Genomic DNA, 15,086 nt, shown 5'->3' with positions numbered 1-15,086 from the left:
TCCGGACTAGCTACCTGCAATTAAGTCAGGACGAAGGTCGGCTCCCTTAGGAGCCGGACGAAGCTTACCAGCGGTCGAGGTCGAGGATGAAGCCCGGCTCCCATGGGAGTCCGGGCGAAGCCTTCCAGCAGTTGTAGTTGGGGATGAAGTCCGGCTCCCGTAGGAGTCCGGACTAAGTCTGCCTGTAGCTGGAGTTGGAGACGAGATCTGGCTCCTGTAGGAGTCCGGTCGAAGTCTACCTGCAATTAAAGTCAGGGGCGAAGTCTGGCTCCCTTAGGAGTCCAGACGAAGCTTACCAGCGATCGAGGTCGAGGACGAAGCCCAGCTCCGTGGGAGTCGGGCAGCCTTCCAGTAGTTGAGGTTGGGGACGAAGTCCGGCTCCCGTAGGGTCCGGACGGAGTCTGCCTGTAGCTGGAGTTGGAGATGATCCGGCTCCCGTAGGAGTCTGGTCTAAGTCTACCTGCAATTAAAGTCAGGGGGCGAAGTCCGGCTCCCGTAGGAGTTTGGACGAAGCTTACCAGCAGTCGAGGTCGAGGACGAAGCCCGGCTCCCGTGGGAGTCCGGGCGAAGCCTTCCAGCAGTTGTGGTTGGGGACGAAGTCCGTCTTCCCGTAGGAGTTCGAAAGCTGACTATGTCTTGTGGGAGGTGCATGAAGGAATCTGTGGAAGCCATCTGGGGCTAGATCTTTATCCCACAAGTTGCTCCGCCAAGGATATTACTGGCCGACAATACATCATGACTCGATTGAATATGTCAGAAGGTGTGATCGATGCCAGATATATGCCAATATCCAGAGACAACCCGCCACCGATGTTGCTCCTAGATTGATTTTGATGATTACAAAGCAGATTGAAGGGATACAAATATTTTAAATTGAAAGTCTTATGCTCTTCAAGGGCAAAAATCATAATTTTACTAAAATCCTGATTTGATAGTATCATTTGGTAGAACAAATGATTTGTAATCTATTGGTGAAAATTTCATTATTTTTGGACTTATATTTTTGAAGTTATGAAGGTTTGAAGTGCATGAGTCGACTCATGAGTCAACTCATGGCACAATGAGTTGATTGGCACGCAAAAATTTCCCTTGGCACGCTAGATTTTTGGCTTGGCACGACCTGTGAGTCGACTCATGAGTCGACCCACAAGGCATGAGTCGACTCATGAGTCGACCTCTGCTGATTTGGACCAAAAAAATTCAGAAATCAAAGTTTCTGGCTAATGCAACAGAAGTCGACTCATGAGTCGACTCTGAAGCATGAGTCGACTCATGAGTCGACCCCTGCGATGAAAATCGTCCGCAACGGCTAGTTTTTTGCCCGTTTTAATTGCCTTTTATGCTTCCTAAAAATGCTCTAATGGCTCTTTTTCTGCCTAATATTTTTCTCTTGTTTCTTAATGCTATAAAATATTTCAAAAGGTGAAAATACAGGTGATACATTGAAGGATCCAAAATATACACGAAGTGATCAACGAGACATTCGAGAGAAAAAGAAAAGAGGATCCAAAATCTACACGAGAGAGAGACAGTGATCCACAATATACACGAGAGATTGTGAAAGAGATTCAAGAGCATTCAAAGAGAGGATTTTTCAAGCCACTGTTCAACCTTGATCAAGAGATCTTTCAAAGCCTTCAAGAAGTCATCAATCAAGTTCATCTTCTTCTCAAGTGTTCATTCAACTTTTCATCCACCTTGAGAAAATCCAAAAGGAGATTCTTCATTTGAGTAAAGTATTTTTATTGTTATATTCGCTCATTTAAGGAGCTGTTATTGTATTAATTTGTGCTTTAAACTATCTTACTCTTTGTGAGTAATTGATCTTATTTTTGGAGGGTTCCAAAAATGGGAAGGTTGATCCGAACCTGAAATCGGAGTGTTTTGGATTAGCTTGTACCCGGGAAATAAGTGGACTAGCTTGGGATAGCTAGTGTCGGAGTTTCCGATGTTTTGTATTCAGGTTGAATACAAGTATAGTGGATTGAAATTCCCAAGTAGGAGCTTGGGAGTGGATGTAGGTGCAAGTTGGCACCGAACCACTATAAATCCTTGTGTTTGTGGTGTGCTTTATTGTTTCTCTTTATTTCTTTATTATATCCTTGATTCTTGCTTTAGAAATTTAATCTTGATTTAAAGTCTTTCTTCTCATTCATCAAGCTTTTAACAAATACTTCATAAGTAATTAGTTGAGCTTAAAATTTTTAGAAACCCAATTCACCCCCCCTCTTGGGTTGCATAGCTGGGCAACAAGTGGTATCAGAGCCCGGTGCTCTAGCCCTTCTTTGATCTAACAATCAAAGAGCCAAAGATCTATGGCAACCCATGTCGGTACTTGTCTAGCGAGGGGCAATCTACAAACCGACCTCCACTTTTCAATGGGTCTAATTACACCTATTGGAAAGCTCGGATGAAGATATTCATACAAGCACTCGACTATGATATGTGGAGTATCATAGTGAACGATCCTCATACACCCACCAAGATTATAGATGGTGAGGAGTCAACCAAACCCGAGAAAGAATGGGATGAGGTTGATAAGAAATTGGCACAATTAAATGCCAAAGCTATGAATGTTCTTTATTGTGCACTAGATGCAAATGAATTTAATCGCATTTCTACTTGTGCATCTGCTAAAGAAATATGGGATAGGTTAGAAGTAACCCATGAGGGAACAAATCAAGTAAAAGAGACTAAAATAAACATGCTAGTGCATAAATATGAATTGTTCAAAATAGAGCATGATGAGTCCATAACTGCTATGTTTACTCATTTTACTGATATAATTAATGTTTGAAGAGTCTTGGCAAATCTTATACTAACAGTGAGCTTGTAAGAAGATTCTCAGGTCATTGCCAAGAACTTGGGAAGCCAAGGTGACTGCCATCCAAGAAGCAAAGGACTTGAACTCTCTACCTCTAGAAGAGCTTCTTGGATCCTTGATGACTCATGAACTTAGCATGAAGCAACATCAAGAGGATGAAGTCAAAAAGAAAAGAACCATTGCCCTCAAATCCACAACTTCGCTGATTATGAAACGGATGACACTGAAGATGAAGAACAGGATGAAGAGATGCACTCATCACCCGGAGATTCAAGAAGTTCCTAAGAAAAAGGAAACAGGGGATGAGAAAGAAGTCATTCACAAAAGGGGAACAAAGCAAAGAGAAAGAGAAAGATCAACCCCTTATATGCTACGAGTGCAAGAAGCCGGGACATTTCAGATCCGAATGTCCACAACTGAAGAAAGGTCCCAAAAAGTTCAAAAAGAAAGCAATGATGGCAACTTGGAGTGCGAGTGATGACTCAAGCTCCGATGAGGAAACCTCAACAGAACAAGCCAACCTGTGCCTTATGGCACACGAAAATGAGGTAACTTCTGAATCCACTAGTGAATTTACTTTTGAAGAATTGCATGAAGCATTCTATGATTTAATTGATGAATTAAAGAAACTAGGGAAGAAAAAAAAGAACTGAAAGTGGAAAATCAGTCCTTAGTAAAACAAGCTGAAAACCTTTCAATTGAAAAATCCACCTTGATTCAAGAAAATCAAAGCTTAAAGAATGAAATTAACAAGCTGAAACCTATAGTAGATAAGTTCACCTTAAGTTCAAACAAACTAAATATGATTCTTGATAATCAAAAAGCTGTATATGATAAGGCTGGACTTGGCTATAACCCCTTGAAGAAACAAAAATTTCTGAAGAATATTTATGTAAATTATTCAAGTAACAAGTCTACAAATATTACTTGTTTCAAATGTGGTAAAATAGACATAAATCATACACATGCCTTATTAACAAATATGCAAACACAACTATAAAGAAAATATGGGTTCCAAAAGGAACCATTTTGACTAACCTAAAAGGACCCAAGAAAGCTTGGGTACCTAAGACAGAAACTTGACCTTTGCTTGCAGGTGTGTCTAGCATCCCAAGGAGGAAACAGGAAATGGTATCTTGACAGTGGATGCTCGAGACACATGACTGGTGATGAATCACAATTCATCACGCTTGATGCTAAGGATGGAGGGATGGTCACCTTTGGAGATAATGGCAAAGGAAAGATCATCGGGATAGGTAACATTGGTATCACTCCTCCAAATACATTGAAATATTTTGTTAGTTAAAGGTTTAAAGCATAACTTACTTAGCATTAGTCAATTCTGTGATAAAGGGTAAAAGTTGTTTTTGAATCATCTGTTTGCATTGTGACAAGTCCTATTAACGATGGCATTAAATTTATAGGACATAGGCATGGCAATGTTTATATGGTAGATTTGAATGATTTGCCAAATTAGACATGCAATGCCTAGTATCCTTGAATGCTAAAATTAATGAGACTAGTTGGCTGTGGCATCGTAGACTTGCACATATTAGCATGCATTCTCTTTCAAAATTAATTAAAAAGGAATTAGTTCTTGGTTTGCCAAAATTGAATTTTGAAAAGGATAGAATTTGTAATGCATGCCAATTAGGTAAACAAACTAGAGTTTCATTTAAATCCAAAAATACTGTTTCAACTTCTAGACCTTTAGAGCTCTTACATATGGACTTATTTGGACCAACTAGAACCACTAGTCTAGGAGGAAAATGATATGGCTTTGTAATTATAGATGATTACTCTCGTTTTACTTGGGTTTTCTTTTTGGCACACAAAGATGAAACTTTTCATATTTTCACTAAATTTCACCGAAAAGTCATTAATGAAAAAGAGTTTTCAATTCAAAATATTAGAAGTGATCATGGAACTGAATTTGAAAATCAAAATTTTGAAAATTTTTGTGATGAAAATGGAATTGGCCATAACTTCTCTGCTCCTAGGACACCCCAACAGAATGGGGTAGTTGAAAGGAAAAATAGAACCTTAGAAGAAATGGCCCGTACCATGCTTTGTGAAAGCAACCTTCCAAGATATTTTTGGCGGAAGCAATTAACACAGCATGTTACATTTTAAATCGTGCTTTGATTAGACAATTTTTAAAGAAAACCCCCTATGAACTTTGGAAAGGAAGAAAACCAAATATTGCATATTTTCATATTTTTGGTTGCCGATGTTTTGTATTAAATAATGGCAAAGAAAAACTTGGTAAATTTGATGCAAAATCAGATGAAGCAATCTTTCTAGGTTACTCCTCCACTAGTAAAGCATTTAGAGTTTTCAACAAAAGAACTTTAGTAGTTGAGGAGTCCATACATGTTGTTTTTGATGAATCTAACGATCTTCCTTCAAGGAAGAATGAGGGTGTTGATGATGCAGATCCACTAATAGAAGGTATGAAGGAGATCACTCTGAAAGATTCAGCAACTCCAGAAGACAAGGATCAAGAAGACGAACAAAATGAGAGAGGTGAAGAAATTCAAGAACAACCTCAAGGTACAAATGACCTACCCAAGGAATGGAGGTATGTTCACAACCACCCTAAGGAGTTAATTATTGGTGATCCTATGCATGGAGTAAAAACCCATTCTTCACTTAGAGATGTAGTTAATCATTGTGCTTTTGTATCCCATCTTGAACCTAAAACTTTTGAAGAAGCTGAAAATGATCATAATTGGATTAATGCAATGCAAGAGGAACTTAATCAATTTGAAAGAAATAATGTTTGGACCTTAGTATCAAGACCTAAAAATTATTCAATAATTGGCACAAAATGGGTCTTTAGAAACAAATTAGATGAGCATGGAAATATAATTAGAAATAAAGCAAGACTGGTTGCTAAGGGATATAATCAAGAAGAAGGAATTGATTTTGATGAAACCTTTGCACCTGTTGCTAGATTAGAAGCTATTAGACTTCTACTTGCATATGCTTGCTTTATGAAATTCAAGTTATTTCAAATGGATGTTAAAAGTGCATTTTTAAATGGATATATTGCTGAAGAAGTATATGTAGAACAACCTCCTGGATTTGAAAATCATGCTTTTCCTAATCATGTCTTTAGATTAAATAAAGCTTTATATGGATTAAAACAAGCACCTAGAGCATGGTATGAAAGGCTAAGCAAATTTCTACTAAATAATGGTTTTTCAAGAGGTAATGTAGATACAACCCTCTTTATTAAAAAAATCAAAATGATATGCTAGTTATACAAATTTATGTTGATGACATAATTTTTGGGTCTACTAATGAATCCCTTTGTCAAGACTTTGCTAAGCTTATGCAGGGGGAGTTCGAGATGAGCATGATGGGAGAACTCACCTTCTTCCTCGGACTCCAAATCAAACAATCAAAAGAGGAAATCTCCATCACCCAAAGCAAGTACACCAAGGAACTACTCAAAAGATTTGGAATGGAGAACTGCAAACCAATTGGCACACCAATGAGTCCCTCATGTAAGCTTGACAAGGATGATGAAGGTAAATGTGTAGACTTAAAATACTATAGAGGTATGATTGGCTCATTATTATATTTAACTGCAAGTAGGCCTGATATCATGTTTAGTGTTTGTTTATGTGCTAGATATCAATCTAATCCTAAAGAATCTCATTTGAATGCTGTTAAAAGAATCCTTAGATATTAAATGGTACTCAAACTCTAGGGTTATGGTACTCTAAGGACTCACAAATTGATTTATTAGGATATTCAGATGCTAATTTTGCTGGATGTAAATTAGATAGAAAAGCACAAGTGGAACTTGCCAATTTCTTGGAGTTAACCTAATCTCATGGTTTAGCAAGAAACAAAATTCGGTGGCACTGTCTACGGCTGAGGCCGAATACATTGCAGCCGAAAGTTGTTGTGCTCAAATCTTGTGGATTAAGCAACAACTCGAAGACTTTGGAATCAAACTTAATGAAACACCAATAAGATGTGACAACACAAGTACCATAAATCTATCTAAAAATCCAATTCAACACTCAAGATCCAAACATATTGAAATAAGACATCATTTTATAAGAGAACATGTTCAAAATAAAAATATAATTCTTGAATATGTTTGCACTAAAAATCAATTAGCTGAATCTTTACAAAGGCCCTTAGTGAGGATAAATTCTGTGAAATTAGGAGAAATCTAGGAATTCTAGATCATATGCCTAAATTTTCTAATTTCCAAGAATTAATGTCAAAAACTCTTAGAGCTCAATTTCAACATCTATCCTGGTCCCAAAAGCTCAAATTTATCATTCTAAAAACTTATCATTGAGCAAAACCCCTTCTCCCAAAATTTTGAATTTTTCTGGAATTTATTCATATTTTTTCTGAATTTTGAACTTCATGAGTCGACCCCCATGAGTCGACTCAATGGCAAACTTGTTATTTCCTCAAACTTCCCACGGGCTCATTGTTTTTATATGGGTTGCTGTTCGTGAGCCGACCCATCCGGTCATCTTCTTCCCTCCAAAAGCCATCCTCTCCAATTCTTTTGCTCCAAATCCAAGGATTTATTTCGAGCAATTCTCCCTCCTCCTCTCCACCAAAAATCGCCACCTTGGAAAGAGATTTTTGTGTTTTCTCCCATTGTTTGGCACGGTTGGAGCGTGCCCTAGCACTCCACCGTTCTTCCCAAATCCACTTCTTTTCTCCACCAAAATCCCTCTTCACTCTCTTGTGATCCCTCCTCCACTCATTCAAGTGTTCCTCCAAGTCTCCTTGCCTGCTACTATAGTGAATATGGCTCCAAAGATGAAACTTCCCCAAAGAAGAAAGTCAATCCGTGAGCCTGAAGAAATTGTCCGAAAGAAAAGGCAAGCTGGTCAGTCTTCCACTACTCCCACTCCAGCTTCAGTATCTGCTCAAGGTCCCCCTCAATCCTTTCTAAGCCCCAGTAAGGATCCTCTTTCCGATAGAAAAGTCAAACCGGGAAGAATATAGATTTTTGGTTCTTTGAGAAAGAGGCTTTACTTTGCAACTAAGATTAAAAACCAAGGATGGGAACTCTACTGCTCCCTTAAGGAAGTCACCTATGTTGACCTAGTTAGAGAATTCTACCAGAATCTACATTATGGAGATGGTCAGTGACTTCAACAGTCAAGGGGATTGATATTTGCTTGGATTCTAGTATATTGGGAGAAATTCTTGATTTGCCTAGTGAGGGTTACTCTTATATGGAACTCCCAGTAAAAGAAAGGGGATCGGATTATTCTAGGGAAAACTTATTCAGGAAGTTTAAATAAATTGGAAGCAAAGATTTTGTCAATTGAGATGAGGATCCTGCATCAGATGGTAACGAAGCTCTTCTTTCCTAGGAGTGGTAGGCATGATTTACTTTCCAGCAGAGATGTTTGTATCATGTTTCATGTCATCACTCAGACCCCCCTGAACCTCCCTGCACTTATGATAGAGGCCATGAGAGAAACTTTGAACAGATCCAAGGCACACTTGCCTTATGGTATGGCCCTTACTAGAGTATTTAGGAGGTTTGGAGTTAGCTGTGAGGGGGAGGCTTCTACTAAGCTCTCTCATGTGGACACTTTCAACCAACACACCCTGCACCGAATGGGATTTATAAAGACTGATGGTGGTTGGATCAAGGGCTCTGAGGAGAGAGCTGAGGAGAGAGCTGAAGACAGAACTGAAGACAGAGCTGAAGAAGAAGGTCCATCATCTCCTGTCCATGACTTCAGGGCAACATCACCAAATATCCAGTTCTTTCCTGAGACAGAGGCTGGCCCTTCAGAGTTTACTAGGATGCCCACACCAGTGTATCAGCCAGAGAGCAGAGCACCACATTCAGATTTCAGACTGGCTGACGATCAGATCGAGCATATATCACAGCGTGTGGCCTCTCTGCTATCTAGTCAGTGGAGTAGTACTTCTTTTGCACCAGGAGCCACCTCTTCTGATCAGACTATGACTCCCCACATCTCCACTGTGTTTCAGATGTTATCAGATCAGTCCATCCGGATTCAGCAGCTTGAGGACACAGTCTGGAGACTGACTGGCAGAGTTCTTGACTTGCAGGGGCAAGTCCTTGCTTTGGCCCATCCCAAGCCATAGGAGTCATCTATTGAGGTCACAGACCTCACTGCAGAGGCTGGCAGGCTCAGAGGAGCACTAGAGGGTGGATATGAGTTACTGAGGAAAGAGATCCGAGGATCGAGTGAGCATGCAACCACTCAGTTCACTGCTCTACTACAGTCTATTTCCAGAGCACTGAACGTACTTGATTCCATTAGACTCACCCTATCTGTTCAGTCCTTAGCCTCTCAGCATTCTCAGCCTCCCAGTTCATCTCGCTCTCCTGCTCGTGCCAGAGGCAGACGGGGTAGAGGACGCACTTCTGATCCATCAGCTTCTCATCTCATATCTGATGACTCCGATCCTTGACTTGTCTTGATCATTACTAGATCCTAGGTGTTAGTGTCTTATTCTAGGATCTGTATTTTGGGGCCATGTATTGAAAAATTAGCTGATTGACTTTTATATTATAAACTATGTATTGAAACAATTATTGTTTTATAGTATCATCTTCTACCTTTTGTAATGATGACGATCATATTTTGGTTATATATATATATTCTCCTTGTTGAAATATTGTCTTCTCTTTGTTGTTGTTTGCTGTTAATAATTGCTGTTTTAAGGGGGAGCAAACATTTGTAATAAACCCTAAAGGGGGAGAAATTAAAGAATGTTTCAGAAAAAGAAAAAGTTAACCATGTTTGATGATGTCAAAAAGGGGGAGAAATTAAACAAAAATTTGAGAAATTAAACAAAAAAAAAAAAAAACAATCCAACAAAAGCAAAACCATAAATTATGAGCAATTAAGAAAAAGCAACTCATCAAAACCAAAACTACAAATTATGAGAAATTAATGAATGAATTGAAAATTTAAAGAACAATATCAAAAATACAATGCTAAGTACAATGCAAATAAGTAACTTTTAAATTACTTCTTTACATATGCTCTGATTTGCTTTAAAAAATTTAAATATGCTCTGATATACTTCAAAATTCAAACTTGCTCTGATATATCTTTTGAAATTTTATTTACCTTGATACATCTTAAGAAATTTAACTTACTCTGATACATCCTAAAATTTTTTTTAACTTACTCTGATACATTATAAAATTTGCTCTGATACATTATAAAATTTGCTCTGATACATTGTGAAATTTTCTCTGATACATTGTAAAATCTTTTCTGATAACATTGTAAAAATTATTTTTCTTGCTCTGATACATTGCAAAATTTATTTTTCTCTTGCTTTGATACATCTTAAACTCAAAATGATCTAATACTCTTTTCAAATCTTTAGGAAAATGGACAAACTATTTTTGCATATGACCATTTATATCACATGCCAAAAGAATCATATTTTTTTAAGCATATACACCTATAGTGCATTCTTTTGAAATTAATGCATTCACATAAATGCTTTTGTTCAAGTGTTTTGTCATCATCAAAAAGGGAGAGATTGTTGCTCCTAGATTGATTTTGATGATTACAAAGCAGATTGAAGGGATACAAATATTTTAAATTGAAAAAATCTTTATGCTCTTCAAGGGCAAAATCATAATTTTACTAAAATCCTGATTTGATAGTATCATTTGATAGAACAAATGATTTGTAATCTATTGGTGAAAATTTCATTATTTTTGGACTTATATTTTTGAAGTTATGAAGGTTTGAAGTGCATGAGTCGACTCATGAGTCGACTCATGGCACAATGAGCTGATTGGCACGCAAAAATTTCCCTTGGCACGCTGGATTTTTGGCTTGGCACGACCTGTGAGTCGACTCATGAGTCGACCCACAAGGCATGAGTCGACTCATGAGTCGACCTCTGCTGATTTGGGCCAAAAAATCCAAAAATCAAAGTTTCTGGCTAATGCAACAGAAGTCGACTCATGAGTCGACTCCTGAAGCATGAGTCGACTCATGAGTCGACCCCTGCGACGGAAATCGTCCGCAACGGCTAGTTTTTTGCCCGTTTTAATTACCTTTTATGCTTCCTAAAAATGCTCTAACGGCTCTTTTTCTGCCTAATATGTTTTCTCTTGTTTCTTAATGCTATAAAATGTTTCAAAAGGTGAAAATATAGGTGAGATACATTGAGAGGATCCAAAATATACACGAAGTGATCAACGAGACATTCGAGAGAAAAAGAAAAGAGGATCCAAAATCTACACGAGAGAGAGACAGGTGATCCACAATATACACGAGAGATTGTGAAAGAGATTCAAGAGCATTCAAAGAGAGGATTTTTCAAGCCAACTGTTCAACCTTGATCAAGAGATCTTTCAAAGCCTTCAAGAAGTCATCAATCAAGTTCATCTTCTTCTCAAGCGTTCATTTAACTTTTCATCCACCTTGAGAAAATTCAAAAAGGGGATTTTTCATTTGAGTAAAATATTTTTATTGTTATATTCGCTCATTTAAGGAGCTGTTATTGTATTAATTTGTGCTCTAAACTATCTTACTCTTTGTGAGTAATTGATCTTGTTTTTGGAGGGTTTCCAAAACATGGGAAGGTTGATCCGAACCTGAAATCGGAGTGTTTTGGATTAGCTTGTACCCGAGAAACAAGTGGACTAGCTTAGGATAGCTAGTGTCGGAGTTTTCGATGTTTTGTATTCAGGTTGAATACAAGTATAGTGGATTGAAATTCCCAAGTAGGAGCTTGGGGAGTGGATGTAGGTGCAAGTTGGCACCGAACCACTATAAATCCTTGTGTTTGTGGTGTGCTTTATTGTTTCTCTTTATTTCTTTATTATATCCTTGTATTCTTGCTTTAGAAATTTAATCTTGATTTAAAGTCTTTCTTCTCATTCATCAAGCTTTTAACAAATACCTTTCATAAGTAATTAGTTGAGCTTAAAATTTTTAGAAACCCAATTCACCCCCCCTCTTGGGTTGCATAGCTGGGCAACAATCGAGCTTATACACTTAAGTGCCCCATGGCCTTTCGCGCAATAGGGGATGGACATCTTTGGACCCTTTCCTATGGCGTCGGGGCAGAGGAAGTTCCTCCTTGTAGCGATCGACTACTTCACCAAATGGGTTGAAGCCGAACCACTAGCAAAAATCACAGAAGCAAAAGTGCAAGATTTCGTCTGGAAGTCAATCATTTGCAGGTTCGGTCTGCCGAGAACCCTAATCACTGATAACGGGCAGCAGTTCGCGGGAGCGAGATTCGCTAAATTCTGTGAAGATCTAAATATCTCCCACAACTTCACATCAGTAGCTCATCCTCAGGCGAACGGTGAAGCTGAAGTGACTAACAGAACCCTGCTGCAAGGGATCAAGACAAGGCTTGAAAAGGCAAAGGGAACCTGGGCAGACGAACTTTATCATGTGCTGTGGGCATATCGAACTACCCAAAGACTGCCCATGGGGGAGACCCCCTTTGCTTTAGCCTTCGAAATGGAAGCCGTCATCCCAATTGAGCTTAAACTCCCGTCGGCACGAGTCGTGGCATTCGACGAACATCAAAATTCGCAAGGCCTTAAAGCCAACCTCGACCTGCTGGAAGAAAAGTGAGAGGCAGCTCAGGTTCGAATGGCAGCCTACAGACAGAAGGTCGCCCGCTATTACAATTTTCGAATCAAGAATAAAGTCTTTAGAGCAGGAGATCTAGTGCTTCGACGAGCCGCTGTCTCACACCTCAAGATCGAGGGAAGCTCGTCCCAAACTGGGAAGGCCCATATGAGGTCAAAGAAATAGTCTGGCCCGGAACTTATTACCTCAGGGAGCTCGGAGGAGCAGACCTCCCACGACCATGAAGTTCGAAAAACCTACGAATGTACTACCGATAACTTTATTTTAAACAAAAGTTGCGTATCTATATGTCTCTTCCCTTGGCACAAGCTTATACCGACAGGGCAATCAAAACAAACCATGTTGGAAGCAGGGGGGACTTCATCTCGACAAAGTCAAAGGTCCGGTTTTCTTTAGACCAGATGGGGGGAGAGGCCCCGCAACGCCCATATGCACCCCCACAGCCCTGTTAGGGACAGGAGGAGAACCTCGCCCTAACTTAAGCAAAGTCGAAGGCCCGATTCTCTTTAGACCAGATGGGGGGAGAGGCCCTGCAACGCCCATATGCGCCCCCACAGCCCTGTTAGGGACAGGAGGAGAACCTCGCCCTAACTTGAGCAAAGTCGAAGGCCCGATTTCCTTTAGACCGGATGGGGGGAGAGCCCCTGCAACGCCCATATGCGACCCCACAGCCCTGTTAGGGACAGGAGGAGAACCTCGCCCTAACTGGAGCAAAGTCGAAGGCCCGGTTCCCTTTAGATCAGATGGGGGGAGAGGCCCTGCAATGCCCATATGCGCCCCCGCAGCCCTGTTAGGGACAGGAGGAGAACCTCGCCCTAACTGGAGCAAAGTCGAAGGTCCGATTCTCTTCAGAACGGATGGGGGGAGAAGGGTTCAGCAACGCCCATGTGCACCTCCACAGCCCTGTCAGGGACAGGAGGAGAACCTCACCCTAACTAGAGCAAAGTCGAAGGTCTGGTTCTCTTCAGACCAGATGGGGGGAGAAGGTTCAGCAACGCCCATGTGTGCCCCTACAACCACGTTAGAGACAGGAGGAGAACCTCATCCTAACCAGAGCTGAAACCTATTACGATAGAAATATGGGAAGAACCTCACCCCGACATCAATTAAGGTCTGGTCATGCAAGACCAGATGAGGAAAAGGGTACCTTCTCAGTGGCCCCTTCGCAATAAGACACTATCCCGACTCCTACGGGAGCTGGATTTCGCCCTCGACTTTGGTCACAAGAAGACTCCATCCGGACTCCTATGGGAGCCGAACTACGTCCCTGATTTCGACCGCTGGTAGACCCCATCCGGACTCCTATGGGAGCCGGATCTCATCTCCGACTCCAGCTACAGGCAGACTCCGTCCGGACTCCTACGGGAGCCAGACTTTGTCCCCAACCACAACTGCTGGAAGGCTTCGCCCGGACTCCCACGGGAGCCGGGCTTCATCCTCGACCTCGATCGCTGGTAAGCTTCGTCCGGACTCCTAAGGGAGCCAGACTTCGCCCCTGACTTTAATTGCAGGTAGACTTCGATCGGACTCCTGCGGGCGCCAGATCTCATCTCCAACTCCAGCTACAAGCAGACTTAGTCCGGACTCCTACGGGAGCCGAACTTCGTCCCCAACCTCAACTGCTGGAAGGCTTCACCCGGACTCCCACGGGAGCCGGGCTTCATCCTCGACCTCGATCACTGGTAAGCTTCGTCCAGACTCCTAAGGGAGCCGGCCTTCGCCCCTGACTTTAATTGCAGGTAGACTTAGTCCGGACTCCTACGAGAGCCAGACTTCATCCCCAACCATAACTGCTGGAAGGCTTCACCCGGACTCCCACGGGAGCCGGGCTTCATCCTCGACCTCGATCGCTGGTAAGCTTCGTCTGGACTCCTAAGGGAGTCGGACTTCGCCCCTGACTTTAATTGCAGGTAGACTTTGACCGGACTCCTACGGGAGCCAGATCTCGTCTCCAACTCCAGCTACAGGCAGACTCCGTTTGGACTCCTACGGGAGCCAGACTTCGTCCCCAACGTCAATTGCTGGAAGGCTTCGCCCGGACTCCCACGAGAGCTGGGTTTCATCCTCGACCTCAACCGCTGGTAAGCTTCGTCCGGACTCCTAAGGGAGCCGGACTTCGCCCCTGACTTTAATTGCAGGTAGACTTCGACCGGACTCCTATGGGAGCCAGATCTCGTCTCCAACTCCAGCTACAGGCAGACCTAGTCCGGACTCCTACGAGAGCCAGACTTCGTCCCCAACCACAATTGCTGGAAGGCTTCGTCCGGACTCCCATGGGAGTCGGGCTTCATCCTCGACCTCGATCGCTCGTAAGCTTCGTCCGGACTCCTAAGGGAGCCGGCCTTCACCCCTGACTTTAATTGCAGGTAGACTTAGTCCGGACTCCTACGGGAGTAGGACTTCGTCCCCAACCACAACTGCTAGAAGGCTTTGCCCAGACTCCGACGGGAGTCGGGCTTCATCCTCGACCTCGACCGCTGGTAAGCTTCGTCCGGACTCCTAAAGGAGCCAGACTTTGCCCCTGACTTTAATTACAGGTAGACTCCGTCTGGACTCCCACGGGGGCCGGACTTCGCTCCGACTTCACTTACAGGAGTCGGACTCCCGTAGCCCCATCAAGAGTGGAGGAAAAGTTCCACTCG

Source organism: Elaeis guineensis, chromosome 5 (assembly GCF_000442705.2).
Source record: "Elaeis guineensis isolate ETL-2024a chromosome 5, EG11, whole genome shotgun sequence".
In the NCBI taxonomy this organism is placed as follows: domain Eukaryota; kingdom Viridiplantae; phylum Streptophyta; class Magnoliopsida; order Arecales; family Arecaceae; genus Elaeis; species Elaeis guineensis.
This window is presented reverse-complemented; position numbering follows the sequence as displayed.